Below are 18,782 nucleotides of genomic sequence, written 5' to 3' on the forward strand. Positions count from 1 at the left end.
TTTAATTGATTTTGTGAATATTTTTAATTGTTTAAAAGTACTTCTAAGTCTCCAAATTCTGAAATTTTTTCTCCAAGGTTCTCTGACCTTGTTTGACCTATGATAAATCTCATAGTCATTTATTTGATGTTTTGATGAGGTTTTAGGAATTAACCAACCATATTTAATTTAATGTATTATTTTTAATATTTTTAATTGTTTAAATGCCAAATTAATTGTGTAGAGCCATTTTAGTTGACTTTGTGAGTTTAACTTGTGTTGTTGGGCCTTGGTCAAGGATGATTTGACTTTGTTAGGTTAAGATAATCGGATTTAGGGGATTGATGGAATGTACATTCCATCTCCCAAAATGAATGAATGATCTTAACTTGGTAAAAGTCCTCCTTTGTCCAATTTGAGTTTGATCTATTTCCCCTCCCTCTTCATCTCATTCCCCTTATTTATGCATTCATGTCATGGACCTATAATATCTCAATATTCTAAGACTAGTTGATTGCAAAATCAACATAAGTATGGATGATATTAGGTTCCCCACTTTGCATATACTTTTTGTGTGTGGTATGTTTCATGAGCATAGTTCATCATACTATGTCTCTAACATGCATTAACACCAAAATTCTATTGCCCGGCCTTAAATACTTGTGACTTCTATATAAGTCCAATTACCATTGCTTAACATGGCACTAAATTTTGATCCAAAAGGCATAGCATTATAGTTAGTGAGATTGTAAGTCTCCTCTCTTTCATGGTATTGTGTGGAAACTTGGCCTTTTTTCCTTCCTTTCGAAGATGTCTTGGTTCAAGGATCCGTGCTTGTGATAAGTGGGTTGAGTGTTCTCCAAAGAATGACTTAAACAAATGCAAAGCAAAAGCAATACTAACTTCTAACTCATTAACAACGAACATTTATTTCCAAGTCCTTTACTTTCAATGCAATTTAGTTATTTAAGCCTTATTCATTTGCCATTACTCATACCATTCTAATTGTTTATGTTAATGTCATTTTCACTTTGTCCACTTGGACCATATTGTGTGGTATATTTTGATTGTGTATATTTTGTTTGTTTGTGTGGCCTTTGACCATTAATGTACATAATAAGAACAAAAAACCCTAAAAAATATCTTGTGTGGACTGTTCGTTTGATCTGAGACAATTGGACTTAGAATTTAGGCAACACTCCCTCTGCAAAGGACTGGGCCAATGCCAACTTTCATGTAACTAAGTGCTTGTGTATTGAAACTTCATATGATACATCATTGAAGATCCATTTAAGTTCATCTGCAACATGATCATTATGAAGCTGTTATTTTGAACCTGTGATTTGTGCCATCTTGGAATTCATCTGATGCATGGGAAACTTTGAGGAAGATCATGGAGTTACTAAGCTTGGATGTGGCTATCTTTATTTGATGCCTTGCTCTTGAAGTTGAGATTTTGTGCATTGTTTGTTGCTTGATTCTAAAAGTCCAAGGGAATTTGGGTTTCTATATGACATTCTTTTCCATTGGATTGCAGCCCATTGGTCAGATCTCTTCAACTCTTAACTTTTAAATTTTTGCTTAGGATTAGTCTCTTCATCTCCTCCCCACTTCTTTAATTTCAAAATCTCCCCCTTCTTTCACAAATATTCTTTGCTTGTGTTTGTAGATTTTCAAACTTTGACCACTTTTGCAAACTAGAAACTTTGGCCTTAAGACATTGCATTTTCAAACTTTTTTTCTTAATCAAACTTGTAAATACACTTAAATACACTTAACTTAAAAATTTCAAAAGCCAAAAAGAACTAACTCATTCAAACAATTTTTAGTCCGTTGTGCCTTTCAAACTTAAATTTTTGTTAAAAAGCAATGTACCCACTTTGAAATTGATACCACGAGCTACGAGGTTTTGATCCCTCATTTTTATGTTGGTACGTAGGCACAAGTCCCAAGGTCTTGTCAAACCCAAAAATATAATAAACAAGTTCTTTTCTCATCCCCCCATTCTATTTGTTTGCAAACATTATTTGTACAAAAACACTTATGCACACAAAAAAGGGCTCCCTAGGAGTACCTAAGACACTTTGGGTGCTAACACCTTCCCCCTATGTAACCAACTCCCTTACCTGTAATCTCTGGCATTTTATTAGTTTTGATTTGAAAACTTTCTATTTTTTGGGTTTTGTTCGTACTTTTCCCTTTTCCCTTGAAAACAATAAAAGCGCGGTGGCGACTCTTGTCATTTGATGTCTTGCTTATCCATAGCTTGATGATCATGAATTTACCGCTACAAAAATTAAGTGGCGACTCTGCTGTGGAGTAGTCTCCAGTGGGTTTAGCCTACTTTTTTGTGTGTATATAATTGTATATTTGATGTATGTATATTTGTTTGTATGATATGATCTGCTTGTTGTGTTTGGTGATCTCTAAATGGTGAGATAAGTTCTAACCCGAACTTGAGTGAAATTAAGGAATGAGGATAATATAGTCACGTTAAACTTGTGTGGAGTAGTCCTTAACAAGTTGGCTTGAGACCTATCTACTCAGTGGAGACCCTTTTGGATTTGGAAATGTCACATAAGTATTTGTGGTTAGGCATTACTATCTCTGATTTAGGGTCTGAGAAGTTGAGGACCTTTGAACATTTAACCCCTCTTGGCCTATTTAGGACATAGTGTGGAGACTGTTCAAGTGTAGACTTGATAGTAGTTATTACGCGATACTACACTCATATGAGTTTCTCTTGAGAATATTATGGGTTGATGAGTCAGTCATCCTAACCTATAATATCTGATAGATGGAATTAAGACTCTAGGAACTTTTTAGAACATGATCTACAGGTGTTATCCTTAGTTCACTCCTTTGGAATAGTTCTTACCTAGACTCCATGCTCGTGACTCACAACAAACCCTTGATTCTTGGTTGATCCAATCAAGTCTTGTCAATATCAATGGAACATGGGTGTTGATAAGGTGTAAACCATAATCCACCAAAATGGATTATTGATCTTGACAATGACTTGATTCATCCCTTGACCTTTGTTTGTTTACCTTGTGTGTGATCCTTTTTTTGTGATTGTTGCATTCATGCATTCATGCGCATCATAACATTCATCACATGAAATTTTTAAGGAAACTGAGGTATTATTTGCAAATATTTTCAGACCTTGGATTGTGGACGAAGGAACACTAAGAATTACAGTTTCAGAAGTCCCGACTTGAAAGAGTTAAGGAAGCTAGCATCTTTTGTACTAAATCCCTTGGACTTCAAGCAACGTCATGGGAAGCTTCTATCTGTCTTGTCTGCTGACGTGGTTGAAGGAATCTTGAGTGTGTTGGTTCAGTTTTATGACCCTCTCTACCGTTGCTTCACTTTTCTGGATTATCAGCTTGTGCCTACGTTACAGGAGTATGCCCATATTTTGAGGATACCTGTTTCTAGCAAGGTGCCATTTAGTGGATTGGAAGAGATTCTCAGATCTCATCTTATTGCTGAAGCTCTTCACTTGAAGAAATCTGAGATAGAGACTCATTGGGTGAATAAAGGAGGATTGTTTGGATTGCTATCTGATTTTCTCATCAAGGAAGCTACTTCCTTTGCTCATGCCGGTAGTGTGGATGCTTTTGAAGTTATCTTTGTGTTGCTCATCTATGGTCTAGCTTTGTTCCCTAACATTGACGGTTTTTTTGATGTTAACGCCATTAGAATTTTCTTGATTGGGAATCCTGTGCCTACTTTGTTAGGTGATTTGTACTTCTCTTTGCATCTAAGGAATTCTAAGGGTGGTGGAACGATTGTCTGTTGCATTCCTCTTCTGTACAAGTGGTTTATTTCTCACTTGCCTCAGACGCCTGCTTTTGTGGAGAACAAACAATTTCTACGGTGATCTCAGAGACTTATGTCTCCCACTAATGATGATATAGTTTGGTATGATCCTTCTTTGAGCAGTTTGGAGATTATTGATAGTTGTGGTGAATTCTCTAATATGCCTATCATTGGTACACAAGGAGGAATTAACTACAACCCTACTTTGGCTCGTCGAGAACTTGGGTTCCCCTTGAGAGACAAACCTAATAACACTTTGTTATAAGGTCTTTTATACCAAGAGGGTAAAGATCCCCAACATATGAAGTAGAAGATTGTGCATGCTTGGCATAATGTGCATAGGAAAGGAAGATCCGAGCTAGGTCTGTGCAATTGTGCAGCTTTGGAAGCTTACACGCTTTGGGTGAAGAAGAGAGCTTTGGAGTTGAAGATGCCTTATCCTTGTGAGAGACCTATGTCTATGGTTATGGTTGAGCCATTAACTCTCCCTAACCAAGATGTAGAGGAGTTGGAAGATGCGCTCGCCAAGATGAAACAAGAGAAGGATATGTGGGAAGAGCGTTTCCATGCTTTGAGCAAAAAGCATGAGGAGTTACAGCTTGAGTCTAACGACAAAGATGCACTTATTGAGCTACTTGAAGATCGAGTGACAAATACACATAGAGAGCCAGAGGTTTCATCTTCCTCTAGTATGCCTCAGCCTTCCATCGCTTGGAAGAATATTGTTGATCAGCTTGTCCTCGAGAAGACTCAGATGAAGGCTTTTTTCGAGACAGAGATCCGATACATTCGAAGAAAGTACGCGCCTACAGCCAGATCTTCTGACGTTGCTAGGGATCCTTAGGATGACTAGTCTTCTTTCCTCTTGTATTTTTCATTTGGTTTCTGAAATTGTACTCAGTGTAATCCTTCCAATTAGATAAATAAAAGAGATTTTTATGGTCATATCAGATTGTTGCAATTATTGTTGAATATATATATATATATATATATATATATATATATATATATATATATATATATATATATATATATATATATATATATATATATATATATATATATATATATATAATATAGTAAGTTCCTTGAAAATAAAAACAATTAAACATTGCATTTCATGAATCATTTGAATAAGCAGGTTTCTCTTTTGCCAGATGTCTCATTGGTGTTTCTTCTGTGCTGAAGCCAAGCTGACTCATTGATACAATACTCGCGCCAATCACTCCAAAATCATGTAACATCTTGACCAAGAGAATAGAGACTTGAAAGAGGAGATCGCCCGCCTGACTGCCATGATGGAGTCAGTGTTAGCTGCACAGAGTCAGTCTTCTCCAACGCCCGCAACTCCTCATCCTCAGAGGACTATCATTCCAGAGGTGGCTATCTCTACCATTCCTGCAACTGCTGCTAACTTTGTACCTAACATGCCTGTCGGATTCCCGTGGGGAATGACTCCAAACTTTGTGCCCGAAGGCTTTGCGCCTACCTTTGCTTCTATGTCGGCATCTAGCCCGGTCATGTATATGCCGTCGCCTGTCGTTCATACCCTGCCTCGTGTAGAAGACACCATCTATCTTTCCGAGCCGTCTAAGGGCCCGAATATGTATAAGAAGATGGATGAGATGAAGGATCAATTTCTTGAACTGCGCAAGGAGTTGAAAACTTTGAGGGCTAAGGACCTATTCGGAAAGAGTGTTGCGGAGTTGTGTTTGGTTCCCAATGTGAAGATTCCAGTAAAGTTCAAAGTGCCTGACTTTGAAAAATATAAGGGGAACACATGTCCACTAAGTTATTTGGTGATGTATGCCTGCAAGATGTCTACTCAAACGGATAACGATCTGCTATTGATCCATTATTTTCAAGACAGCTTGACTGGTGCCGCTCTGAGGTGGTACATGGGGTTGGATAGTGCGCGCGTCCTCACGTTCAACGATCTAGGAGAAGCGTTTGTGAAGAAGTGTAAATATAACGTTAATATGGCTCCTGATAGAGATCAGTTGAGGTCGTTGTCTCAGAAAGACAAAGAGACATTTAAGGAGTATGCTCAGAGGTGAAGAGAACTCGCTGCTCAGTTTACCCCTCCTTTAGAGGAAAAGGAGATTACCAAGATTTTTCTGAAGACACTGAGCTCATTTTATTATGAGCGGATGATTTCCAATGCCCCCAGTGATTTTACCGAAATGGTAAACATGGGGCTTGATCGCGACTTTATGAGTCGATTTGGGGTACTAACTGCAAGTGCACAGTTCTATCGCGTAGTTTTAAAAGATATCGATCCCACAGGGACTTATGAATCGATATACCGTTTTCTAAGGTTACTTCATAAAGCTAAGGCGGATGATACTTTGATTGTTTGGGGGAAAAGTAAAACTAAAATTAGATTTAAATTAAATATCAATTAAGCGGATATCAGTATGTAGTTCGTCGTAATTAGGGAATCAAATCTTCGTTGGTTTCTTGGTTTTAAAATAAATCTTTTCAGTAGACACTATTGATTAAAAGCCTTTTCTCAAACTCTCGCTCTGTTGAATAGACCATGACTTTATATTAACATAGCTATCACTTATTAGTTAAGTCCAAAATCACTTTTTGAAAACAACAGAATCTATAGAAACCTTTTTTAAGAAAACACTAACCATTTAAACATCCTCGTCTCAAACTCTCGCTCTATTGACTTAGATTATATAATTAAACTTAAATGCTTAACTCTCGTCCTCACATTTAACCTTTAAAAATACTTTTTAAAAAAGATTAGAATTTAATTAACTCTAAAAATTGCTTTCGCCCTGATTTAGAATTAATGTCCAATTTACATTGTCCAGTTAAAAACTCAAACTTTCGTTCTATTGATTTTAACTTCTTTATGTCTTTTACTCTCGTACAAAAACTTTGGGATTAACCCTGTAAATTGAGACCATAAAAAGAGTGATTTATTTTTAAATGAAATTAAACCAACTTAGTTTTGACTCCTTCATTCCGCTTACTTTACATACCGATATCTAAAATACTTAACCGGACATGCTAAACGGGTCTAAACAATCATCATGCTTAAATAAAACCATCTCAGGCAAACAGTATAAATAAATAGTAATGCAGGGCATATATAAATTAAAACAATAAATTAAAGAACCTGAATAATTAATAGCAATCTTGAACACTCCACCAAAGACCGGTTGGATTTGTTCTTGAACTCTTCAATCGGACAGGAAAATAAAAGCGAAGGAATAAAATACTATGATCTAACGTAAGGTTAGATCCAGTAAAAGATACACAATAGTTTCCGGTGTAGAAACTATTGTGTGAAAAATTAATTAAGTGCTTGAAAGATTGACTGGAAAAGAAAGAAATTAAAATTGCTAATAAAATAGAAAGCTGTAGAAAAGTAATGCTGTAAAATATGCTTGCACGGCGGAAAGAGACGGGGCTTCAGGGTTGGATGAAAGTAACTATTTATATTAGTCCACTTTTGTAACGGTTTCCAAAAATGCCTTCCGTAAGTAGTCTTCACGTTCCAAGAGTCAAGCGGAAGAATATGCTTCAACGTGCCTCTGTTGCGCGTTAAAAGCTAACAATATAGGAGAGGGGTGTGACGTTCGTCACACCATGTGTTACGCTCGTAACACAAGGTAGCAGGGCGTGACGCTCGTCACACCTTGTGTGGCGGTTGTCACAGCTTCAGCGCTCCTGGCTTGTGATTGTGGGCTGGGCTTTAGTGGAATTTGCTTCTCATTATCTTTTTGCACCCCCTTTTCTTCCTTTTTCACTTATGCTTCAAATAAGTTACCTGAGACAAATAGAAGGAAAAATACCAAGTAATATCGAATAAAATGAAATAAATCGAAACAAATAATAATATAATTTAATTAAATCGAGTCCAAAAATGTGATATTATTTCATGTTATCAAACTCCCCCATACTTAGACCTTTGCTTGTCCTCAAGCAAGATATAGTATAGAAATCGTTTAAAAATTTAGCCAGATGAAATTTCAAAACACACATCAATTCGTACTAGGTTGCAAGTAAACCTTGTTTAGAAGTAACCTGGGTTTAATCTTGACATCAACAACTACCGTTACAACCTCAGATAACCTCACCTTATGCAAACCAGTTCGAGTCATGCTATTATAACTAGCCTAGTTCCTTTACTCTTATTTCACCCGTTTTCATTCTAGCGAAATCACATTAAGCCCTTTATCGTTTCGCGCACATAGTGGAGTGACCGGTTAGTGATTCTGATCCCCTTTTTAGCTTGAAGTTGTGGTACATAAGTTGAATAACTTTGTTTTTTAGTCCATTGCAAATTGCGGGGGATCAGACCGTAGTCCGCCCTACCAAGTTCAGCACCAGATACCTGCTGAACCAACTCATAATGGATCTTTCGTATCATGCTTTTGTATGATCTGCAACCTTTAGATTAAATGATCTGGTAAGGATCACCTAACTTAATTAGTGCATTTCCTGATATATATATATATTTTTTTGCTTTGGGAATCATTCACTTATATTCATCGGCTCTCCACGTAGTTTGCTATTAAGATGGTGCTGACTTCTTGTATAAACTACTCGGGGTTACTATAAAACTAAAAGTTCAAGGGATTGGTATAATAGGTACTTTTCCTGATCTAACATGTTGAGGTTTGTTTAGAGCGTTGGGGCGGTAATAATTTTTGTCTTAATTTTACTCAAGTTTTGTAAAATAAGCAACCTTTATACTTATTGAGTGTATTAAATTTTTGTTATGGCTCAAGAAAATTAAGGGGAACAGATAATAAGAATTTTTCACACTAGGGACTTAACTTAAAATAAATATGTATTATAAAATTTCTTTTTTTTTTATTAAGAAAAGGAAATAACAATGAAAGGGAAAATAACATACTTGAAAAGGGAAGGTTGAAAGAACAAGGTTTTCCCCCCCACACTTAACTGAAACATTGTCCCCAATGTTTCAAAGAAAACAAAAGAAATAGAAAAAGAAAGAAAGAAACTAAAATCAATGCTGCCTGCCGCCTCTTGTTCTTGGACCTGGTGATCGTTGACGTACTTCTAAGTCGTCAAACCTGCTGAGCAACTCAGTGAACCGCTGGTCGGTTATGGCATTTCTCGCTTCCTGTTGTTGTTGCATCTGGCGCATCATTTGCATCACTTCGAGATTCTGCGCTTGCATACCGTCAATAGCATCCATGATGTCATCATTGGTTGCTGGCCTTCTTCGTCGACGACGTCGTGAGGATGGACCAGCTGCGTTATCGGAAGGGTTGAGCGGGACTGATTATTCTGCAGGAACCTGATCACCTTGCTCCATCTCTTCAAACTCGTCTGTAGGCGGGTTTGCGTGTGTAGGCTCGGTAGCTTTGGGAGCATTCAGATCGTAGATGAAGCGGTTGGGGTTGGTGACATCTGTGAGGGCAATGTTGGACAGAACAACGCTTGGGACTTCGTGGTTATTCACCATAAGATAAAACCTTCCGCCTACCCTGTTTTTGATTAGGCGGCTGGACCGACAATAGCTAATATCCATAAATAGGGGTGGGAGAGCTTGTAAATTTTGAAGTCGGTCCCCTAGATTCAAACTAAGTGCTATGGAGGTTATTAATCCTCCAATTACGAAAGGTTGGCGGCCTCTAGCACATAGGGTGCGGATATGATGAAATAAGAAAGAAGCAGCGTTTACCTTTGTATCCATTTCAAAGATGCAGTGGAGGAAGAATAATTCCTTGGCGTTGACTTTGCTGTTGTTCGGTCTTCCAAAAACTGTGTTTTGCAGGATGCAGATAAAATACCGGATGGTTGGGTTATGTATATGTGAAGCAAGTAGCACATCCCAATTATCGGTTTCCACACCGGATATTTTCCTAAAGAGGTTGAAGGCGTTTATTTGCCACTGGGAGTTCGGAGGGATTCTTGGGTGGACGCGGTCTCCTACAGGGAACTGTAGCATGGCACTCAGCTGATCCTGGGATAGTGAGTATTCGGTGTTGAACATGCGGAAGGTTGCGGTACCGGTTAAGTACTCGTCTTCACCGGTGGGAGTGTTGTACGAATAAGAACTTAAAAATTCTAAGGTGAGAGATGGGTAGGTAGGTTGATTATGAGTGCATAGAAAGGTTAAATCAGCAAGGCGGAGCATCCATTGTATACCTTGAAGTAATCCTAATTCTTGTAAACAATTTGAATCAGGATACCTGGTGGATACGACACCTCGCTGTTGGAAACGCTCGAACTGCTCCCTTTGATAATTATCATCTTCGGATCGGAAGATGATATTTTCGAATTCTTGGTTTCCCGCCATACTGATAAGTGGGTTGAAAGAAGTAAAAGGAAAGAAAATGAAATGTATTTTATAGAATGGTTTGTGGTGTATGAAGAAAGGTATGGTGGATATTTATAGGAAAAAAATTTGGAAGTTGGAAAGGGAGTGGGTGAAAAATAAATAAATATGGGTAAATGTGAGTAAATGGGTAAGTGAATGGGGAGGGTAAAAAGTGGGGTGGTGTAACGGTCGTGTCTCCAACGGTTACTAACGTTCACCTAGTCTGAAGGTGTCACGCTCGTGACAGGGATGTTACGGGCGTCACAGGCACTTGGTGTGACGACCGTGATGGCTAGTGTGACGCTCGTCACACAGTCAGCTTGCAACGGTCACTGCTTGCGTGGGTGCTTCATAATTTGTTTTTTTTTTTTACTATTATATTTTTTTTTTTGTTATTTTGTTTTGCTTCTGTTTATTTTATTTTGCTATTGTGATACTTTTAAATTTCCTTGCATGCTATTCTACTATCATAATATGTGTATTTCTTTAACAGGCATAGTAATTATTAGCATATAGTGGATATCATTATTTGTAATTATAGAAATTGCATAGATCAAAATAAAATAAACCAATAATGCAATAGCTTCATAAAATAATCATAATGTAACAATGGAAAACAAAAGCAAACATGCAAAAGAAAAACAAATACTAATATTAAAAATAATGTGAAACAAAATTAATAAATAGCCTAAACTAAAACTAAGTAACTAAGAAAAACAACTTCTAGCCACTTGCATGATCTCTGGCTGGGGGAGCAAAGGAGTTAACACGGTTTAGCAACTCGTGGAATTGATTTGTCATACTGCTCATGTATCCCAGAAATTCTTGTCCCATGTTAGCTAACTCTTCTCTGAGGGCTTCTTGTTATGACATCAAGGCTTGAATGATGGTGTTATAATTATCTCCGGGCATATGATGTCTAGGATCGGGTATTGCCGATTCTTCGGTCGGGATGGGTTGAGGAGGAGGGTCAATATCATAATAACCAGATGGTGTCTGAGGGTCAGACTCAGCATAAGGGATCTGGTCGTCACAAATCTCATAGTCCTGGATGGATTCAGTAGATCTAGCAGGAGAGGGTATTCCGTTCAGATTGTAGAGCCAGTTATTGCGGTTATGAACACTAGTCCTCGGACTAGGCAAGGTGAATAGGCAAAGAACTTGGTTGTTAATTATAAGCTCAAACTCTTCAGGCCCGAGGTTTTCTATAAACATAATGTTGAAGAGGAAGGGTATACTCATAGTCGCAATGCCACAGAAAGGGCTTAGGTCAAGCATAGGTTGACGTAATTCGATAGCATTACCAATCATGGTTATCAATCCGCCTATTTGAATTGGTGCTCGTTCATCTTGGATAAGGCGGTCAAAGTTCGCCAACATAAAAGTGGCATCATTCACAGGACGGTTCTGGGAAGCACAAAACATGATGAAGAGTTCATCACGTGATACTGTAGTAATATTTGACTTCTTCCCAAAAAGGGTGTGGGCCAGGATCTTATGGAAATAACGAAAGGTCGGGTTATGTATGTTGCCAGAGAGAAACTCATGTTCCTCGGGGTCGTCATTTTCAGTCAAGCTTCCCCAAAAATGTTCAAGTTCTCTATATTCAAAAAGGTCTTCTTGGCTCACTGTGAATGTATCAAAAGAGGTAGGGAAACCTAAAAGGTTGGTAAAATCTTGAATGTTAAATTGATACTCCATGTTGAACATTCTGAACTGAATGAAACCTCTGCTTATTCCTTTTCCATGGCTGGGTAGATAGATCAGAGAGCTAAGGAATTCTAGCGTTAGTCTCCGGTAAGTGACGAATTGTCTTCGGATAGGAGTGGTTTCCCACCCTATTTGACTCACCAAATACAGGACACTTTCTCTTAGTCCAAGGGCAGTCATTGCCCAATCATCATCATACAAACTAGGTAGCATCTCTCTCTCTGCTAGTTCCTCAAACTTTTGTTTCTGAGCTTTCCCTCTGAATTTGATACCCATACGATCAATTTGTCCCATCAGGTTAGTGTTAGCTAGAGAAAAGAAAAACAAGAGTTTTAGTCAGGATTTGGCCAAATGCCGAAAGAAGAAAAGAAGAAAAATTTTATAAGTTAAAATAAATTAAGAATGAATACTAAATAAAATTTAAAAGAATAATTAGAGAAGAAATAAAAATAAAAATATTTGTGGGTTGTCTCCCACTAAGCGCTTTGTTTAATGTCACAAGCTCGACATAAAAACTATCAAATATAATCTATAAATTCTGGAGGCATTTCGTCTAAGTTCAGGACTTGTGAATCTTCATTGTTCTCTGCATAATGATAATGTTTTAGACGTTGCCCGTTTACGATAAATGGTTCCATAGATTTGCCTTTAATTTCCACAGCTCCACTTGGAAAGACATTGGTGATTTGGAAAGGGCCTGACCATCTAGAACGTAGTTTTCCTGGGAATAACTTAAGCCTAGAGTTGAACAAAAGGACTATATCGCCTTGTTTGAAGATTTTTCTGGATATACGTTTGTCATGCCATTTTTTCGTTCTTTCTTTGTAGATTCTGGCATTTTCGTAGGCGTCTTGTCGAAGTTCCTCTAATTCGTTTATGTCAAGAGTTCGTTTTTCACCAGCGGCTTTATAGTTTAAATTTAGATTTTTAATAGCCCAGTAGGCCTTATGTTCTAATTCTACCGGGAGGTGGCAAGATTTTCTATAAATAAGCTTAAATGGGGTTGTCCCTATAGGAGTTTTGTAAGCGGTTCGATATGCTCATAAAGCTTCCGGTAGTTTCGATGACCAGTCTTTCCTTGAGGTGGCGACTGTTTTTTCCAATATTTGTTTGATTTCTATGTTAGACACCTCCACTTGTCCACTGGTTTGAGGATGGTAAGGTGTCGTTACTCTATGTCTTACACCATACTTAAATAGTAGTTTTTCGAGTATCTTAGATATGAAATGCGATCCACCATCACTGACTACTATTCTTGGGACACCAAATCTTGGAAAAATTATATTCTTAAAGAGTCTAGTTACTACTCGTGTGTCGTTTGTTGGAGAAGCTATAGCTTCAATCCATTTTGATACGTAGTCAACCGCTACGAGTATGTACTTGTTACCGAAAGAAGATGGAAAAGGTCCCATGAAATCTATTCCCCACACGTCGAAAATCTCTACTTCCAAAATGCCCTTTTGTGGCATCTCGTCACGTCTAGATATGTTTCCTGTGCGTTGACATCTATCACATTTCTTGATAGCCACATGCACATCCTTCCATATGTTTGGCCAATAAAGACCGGCTTGTAGGATTTTGGAGCAGGTCTTGGATGTACTTGCATGTCCACCATAAGGAGCGGAGTGACAATGTTGGATTATATTTTCTATCTCTTCTTCAGGTATACACCGACGGAAAATACCATCGGGGCCTCTTTTGAAAAGTAAAGGGTCATCCCAGAAATAATGTTTCATGTCATGGAAGAATCGTTTCTTTTTGTTGGTAAGATAAATTAGGTGGAACTATTCCGGCAGCTAAATAATTGACGAAGTCAGCGTACCATGGTGTAACACATATAGCTAAGGTGGTCTCTACCTGTTTATCAGCTTTATTTTCTTCCAAAGTAGCTATAAGTTTATCGTACGAGAAATCATCGTTGATCGAAGTTTTTTCGGTTCCAGGTTTTCGAGTCTAGAGAGGTGATCTGCTACTACGTTTTCAGTTCCTTTCTTATCTTTGATTTCCAGATCGAATTCTTGTAGCAACAAGATCCACCTTAGGAGTCTAGGTTTAGCATCCTTTTTTGTTAAGAGGTACTTAATGGCGGCGTGGTCAGTGTAAACGATTATTTTAGCTCCGACCAAGTAAGAACGAAATTTATCTAGTGCAAACACTACTGCTAGAAGTTCTTTCTCGGTTGTGGCGTAATTCATTTGTGCTTCATCTAGAGTTCTACTTGCGTAATATATGACGTGAATTTTTTTATCCTTTCGTTGTCCTAAAATAGTGCCCACGGCGTAATCACTTGCGTCACACATTATTTCGAATGGTTCATTCCAATCCGGGGTCTGCATTATGGGCGCGGAGATCAATGCTTGTTTAAGCGTTTGAAATGCTTCAAAACATTTATTGTCAAAGATGAATTCAGCATCTTTCATTAATAATCCGGTCAAAGGTTTAGTTATTTTAGAGATATCTTTAATGAATCGTCGGTAAAAACCGGCGTGTCCTAAGAAGCTTCGTACTTCTCTCACAGTTTTCGGAGGTTGAAGGTTTTCGATTACTTTTATTTTGGCTTTGTCTACTTCAATTCCTCTATTTGATATGATGTGTCCTAAAACAATTCCTTCTTGTACCATAAAGTGACATTTTTCCCAATTAAGTACTAGGTTTACTTTTACACATCGTTCTAGAACTCTCTCTAGGTTTTCAAGACATTCTTCAAAGCTTTGTCCGCATACGGAAAAATCGTCCATAAATACTTCCATGATGTTTTCGAGAAAATCGGAGAATATTGCCATCATGCACCTTTGGAAGGTTGCGGGAGCATTGCACAAGCCAAACGGCATTCGTCGATAAGCGAAGGTACCAAAAGAACATGTGAATGTTGTCTTTTCTTGGTCATCAGGATGAATTGGTATTTGAAAGAAGCCTGAGTAACCGTCTAGATAGCAGAAATGAGAATGCTTTGCTAATCGTTCTAACATCTGGTCTATGAATGATAAAGGGAAATGATCTTTTCGGGTTGCTTTGTTTAGTTTCCTATAGTCAATGCACATTCTCCATCCCGATTCGATTCGTTTGGTTATAGTTTCTCCTTTTTCATTTTCAATAACTGTTATACCTCCTTTCTTTGGTACTACGTGTACAGGACTAACCCATTTGCTATCAGATATAGGATATATGATACCTGCCTATAATAACTTTGTTACTTTCTTTTTCACTACCTCACTCAGGATCGGGTTTAGTCTCCTCTGATGTTCCCTAGAGGTTTTACAGTCTTCTTCTAGCATGATGCGGTGCATACAAATAGAAGGACTTATTCCTTTAAGATCGGTGATGTTGTATCCTAGTGCGGTTGGATATTTTCTTAAGATATGTAGGAGTTTTTCGGTTTCTAGTTTTCCTAGGCCTACATTAACTATTACTGGTCGTTCAAGTTCTAAGTCTAGGAATTCATATCTCAGATTTTTGGAAAGTGTTTTCAGGTCGAGGGTTGGTTTCTTAAGGCATTGCGTAGGGTCCGGTGTTATTGCTAAACATTGGTTAAGTTTGTCTTCTACACGATAGTCAAACAATTTGTCATTCTCTAACTCTGTTTCTTTTATGCATTCATCGATGATATCCATAAAGTAACATGTGTCTTCTATTGCAGGTGCTTTCAAAAATTTGGAAAGAATGAACTCAATTTTCTCTTCTCCTACTTCGAAAGTGAGTCGTCCTCGTTTTACGTCTATGATCGCACCGGCGGTTGCTAAGAATGGTCTTCCCAATATAATGGGTGTAACTTCATCTTCTTTAATGTCCATAATTATAAAATCGGTTGGAATGTAGAATTGTCCTATGCGCATGGGAACGCTTTCAAGAATTCCTACAGGATATCTAACAGAACGATCTGCTAGTTGCACAGACATTTTAGTTGTTCTTAATTCTCCCATTTCCAGTTTCTTGCATATGGATAAAGGCATAACACTGATACCGGCTCCTAAATCGCATAAGGCTTTATCTATGACAAATTTTCCTATGTGACAGGGTATAGAGAAACTACCAGGATCCTTAAGTTTTGGAGGCATATTCTGGATTATGGGGCTACATTCAGCAGTGAGTGTAACAGTTTCGCTATCTTCAAGTTTCCTTTTATTAGAAAGAATTTCTTTTAAGAACTTAGCATATGAGGGCATCTGTGTAATAACTTCTGTAAACGGAATTGTGACGTTTAATTGTTTCAGTAGGTCAACAAATTTTTTAAATTGGCCCGCGTCTTTGGTTTTAATAAGCCTTTGAGGGTAAGGGATAGGTGGTTTATAAGGTGGTGGAGGTACATAAGGTTCTTTCTTTTCTACGGTTTCCTTATTACTCTCTTCCTTTTCCTTAGGTTTACTTTCTTCCTCAGTTGACTTTTTAGAGTTTTGGTTTTCCATCCTTGGATCAGACGGTCCTTCTACTTCCGTTCCACTTCTTAATATGATTGCATGAGCGTGGCTTTTCGGGTTAGGTTGGGGTTGTCCAGGAAATGTACCAGTTGGTGCAGCAGTAGGCGCTTGTTGTTGAGCTACTTGTGAGATTTGTGTTTCCAGCATTTTGTTATGGGTAGCCAGGGCATCTACTTTACTTGCTAGTTGTTTAATTTGTTCGCTAGTGTGTACATTCTGGTTTAAGAAGTCCTTATTGGTTTGCTGTTGAGAAACTATGAAGTTCTCCATCATGATTTCCAAGTTGGATTTCCTAGGAACGTTATTGTTAGGTGTAGATGGGATCGACTTTTGATATCCCGGAGGTATAGCTGGGGCTTGATTGGGAGCTTGTCCTGGTGCGTATAAAGCATTATTACTCTTATATGAAAAATTAGGATGGTTCTTCCAGTTTGAGTTATAGGTATGCGAGTAGGGATTTCCTTGAGCATAATTCACTTGTTCTGCTTGGATTCCTGTTAGGAGTTGACAATCTGCAGGAGTGTGACCTTGGATTCCACAGACTTCGCAATTTTGAGTTGCGGCAACCACGGTGGCTGGAGGTGATACATTTAAACTTTCAATTTTCTGGGCCAGAGCATCCACTTTTGCATTAACATGATCAAGGCTACTTATCTCGTACATGCCACTTTTCGTTTGAGGTTTCTCTACCATTGTTCGATCGCTTCCCCACTAATAATGGTTTTGGGCCATGCTTTCGATAAGTTGATAAGCATCGGCATAAGGTTTATCCATAAGCGCACCACCTGCAGCGGCGTCTATTGTTAACCTTGTGTTGTACAAGAGACCATTATAGAAGGTATGAATTACTAACCAGTCCTCTAAACCATGGTGTGGACAAAGTCTCATCATGTCTTTGTATCTTTCCCATGCTTCGAAAAGAGACTCGTTATCTTTCTGTTTAAATCCATTTATCTGGGCTCTCAACATAGCTGTTTTGCTTGGAGGAAAATATCGGGCAAGAAAGACTTTCTTCAACTCGTTCCATGTGGTGACTGAGTTGGAAGGAAGAGACTGAAGCCATCTTCTAGATTTATCTCTTAACGAGAAAGGAAAGAGACGAAGTCGAATTTCCTCTGATGTGACACCATTAGCTTTAACAGTATCAGCGTATTGGACAAATACGGATAAATGAAGGTTTGGATCCTCGGTAGGATTTCCAGAGAATTGATTCTGTTGCACTGCTTGTAGCAGCGAAGGTTTAAGTTCGAAGTTGTTTGCTTCGAGTGCGGGTGGAGCAATACTCGAATGCGGCTCATCTTGCGATGGAGCGGCATAATCTCGAAGAGCACGAGCTGGTTCTGCCATCTCGGGTATCGGCGAAGGAAGAAGATTTTTGAGGTCGGGCACTTCGATAGGAGGGAGATTGTTTGCAGCACGATATTCCCGAATTCGTCGTAAGACTTGGAGATATAGTTCAACGTCGTTGATTCGTAAGTAAAACGGCTCGCCTTGTGAGCGAGTGTGTGGCATACAAATCAATGAAAGAAAAAAAAGAAAAATAAAAAATTGCCTTAGTCTCAACAGCATAACAGAAGAGTTACGATCTCGAATAAATAAAAGTCCCCGGCAACGGCGCCAAAAACTTGATCGCGACTTTATGAGTCGATTTGGGGTACTAACTGCAAGTGCACAGTTCTATCGCATAGTTTTAAAAGATATCGATCCCACAGGGACTTATGAATCGATATACCGTTTTCTAAGGTTACTTCGTAAAGCTAAGGCGGATGATACTTTGATTGTTTGGGGGAAAAGTAAAACTAAAATTAGATTTAAATTAAATATCAATTAAGCGGATATCGGTATGTAGTTCGTCGTAATTAGGGAATCAAATCTTCGTTGGTTTCTTGGTTTTAAAATAAATCTTTTCAGTAGACACTATTGATTAAAAGCCTTTTCTCAAACTCTCGCTCTGTTGAATAAACCATGACTTTATATTAACGTAGCTGTCACTTATTAGTTAAGTCCAAAATCACTTTTTGAAAACAACAGAATCTATAGAAACCTTTTTTAAGAAAACACTAACCGTTTAAACATCCTCGTCTCAAACTCTCGCTCTATTGACTTAGATTATATAATTAAACTTAAATGCTTAACTCTCGTCCTCACATTTAACCTTTAAAAATACTTTTTGAAAAAGATTAGAATTTAATTAACTCTAAAAATTGTTTTCGCCCAGATTTAGAATTAATGTCCAATTTACACTGTCCAGTTAAAAACTCAAACTTTCGTTCTATTGATTTTAACTTCTTTATGTCTTTTACTCTCGTACAAAAACTTTGGGATTAACCCTGTAAATTGAGACCATAAAAAGAGTGATTTATTTTTAAATGAAATTAAACCAACTTAGTTTTGACTCCTTCATTCCGCTTACTTTACATACCGATATCTAAAATACTTAGCCGGACATGCTAAACGGGTCTAAACAATCATCATGCTTAAATAAAACCATCTCAGGCAAACAGTATAAATAAACAGTAATGTAGGGCATATATAAATTA

The 18,782-nt window shown here is 38.0% G+C and overlaps 1 non-coding gene across 1 annotated transcript; it reads left to right on the plus strand.

The window, feature by feature from the left end:
* The first annotated feature begins 17,104 nt into the window (after nt 1-17,104).
* Nucleotides 17,105-17,211, plus strand: LOC127110008 (small nucleolar RNA R71). The gene has a single exon (XR_007797248.1). It is a non-coding gene; the product is annotated as a small nucleolar RNA R71 (small nucleolar RNA).
* Nucleotides 17,212-18,782: the final 1,571 nt, after the last annotated feature.

The sequence above is a fragment of the Lathyrus oleraceus genome, chromosome 7, assembly GCF_024323335.1.
Source record: "Lathyrus oleraceus cultivar Zhongwan6 chromosome 7, CAAS_Psat_ZW6_1.0, whole genome shotgun sequence".
Classification (NCBI taxonomy): Eukaryota; Viridiplantae; Streptophyta; class Magnoliopsida; order Fabales; family Fabaceae; genus Lathyrus; species Lathyrus oleraceus.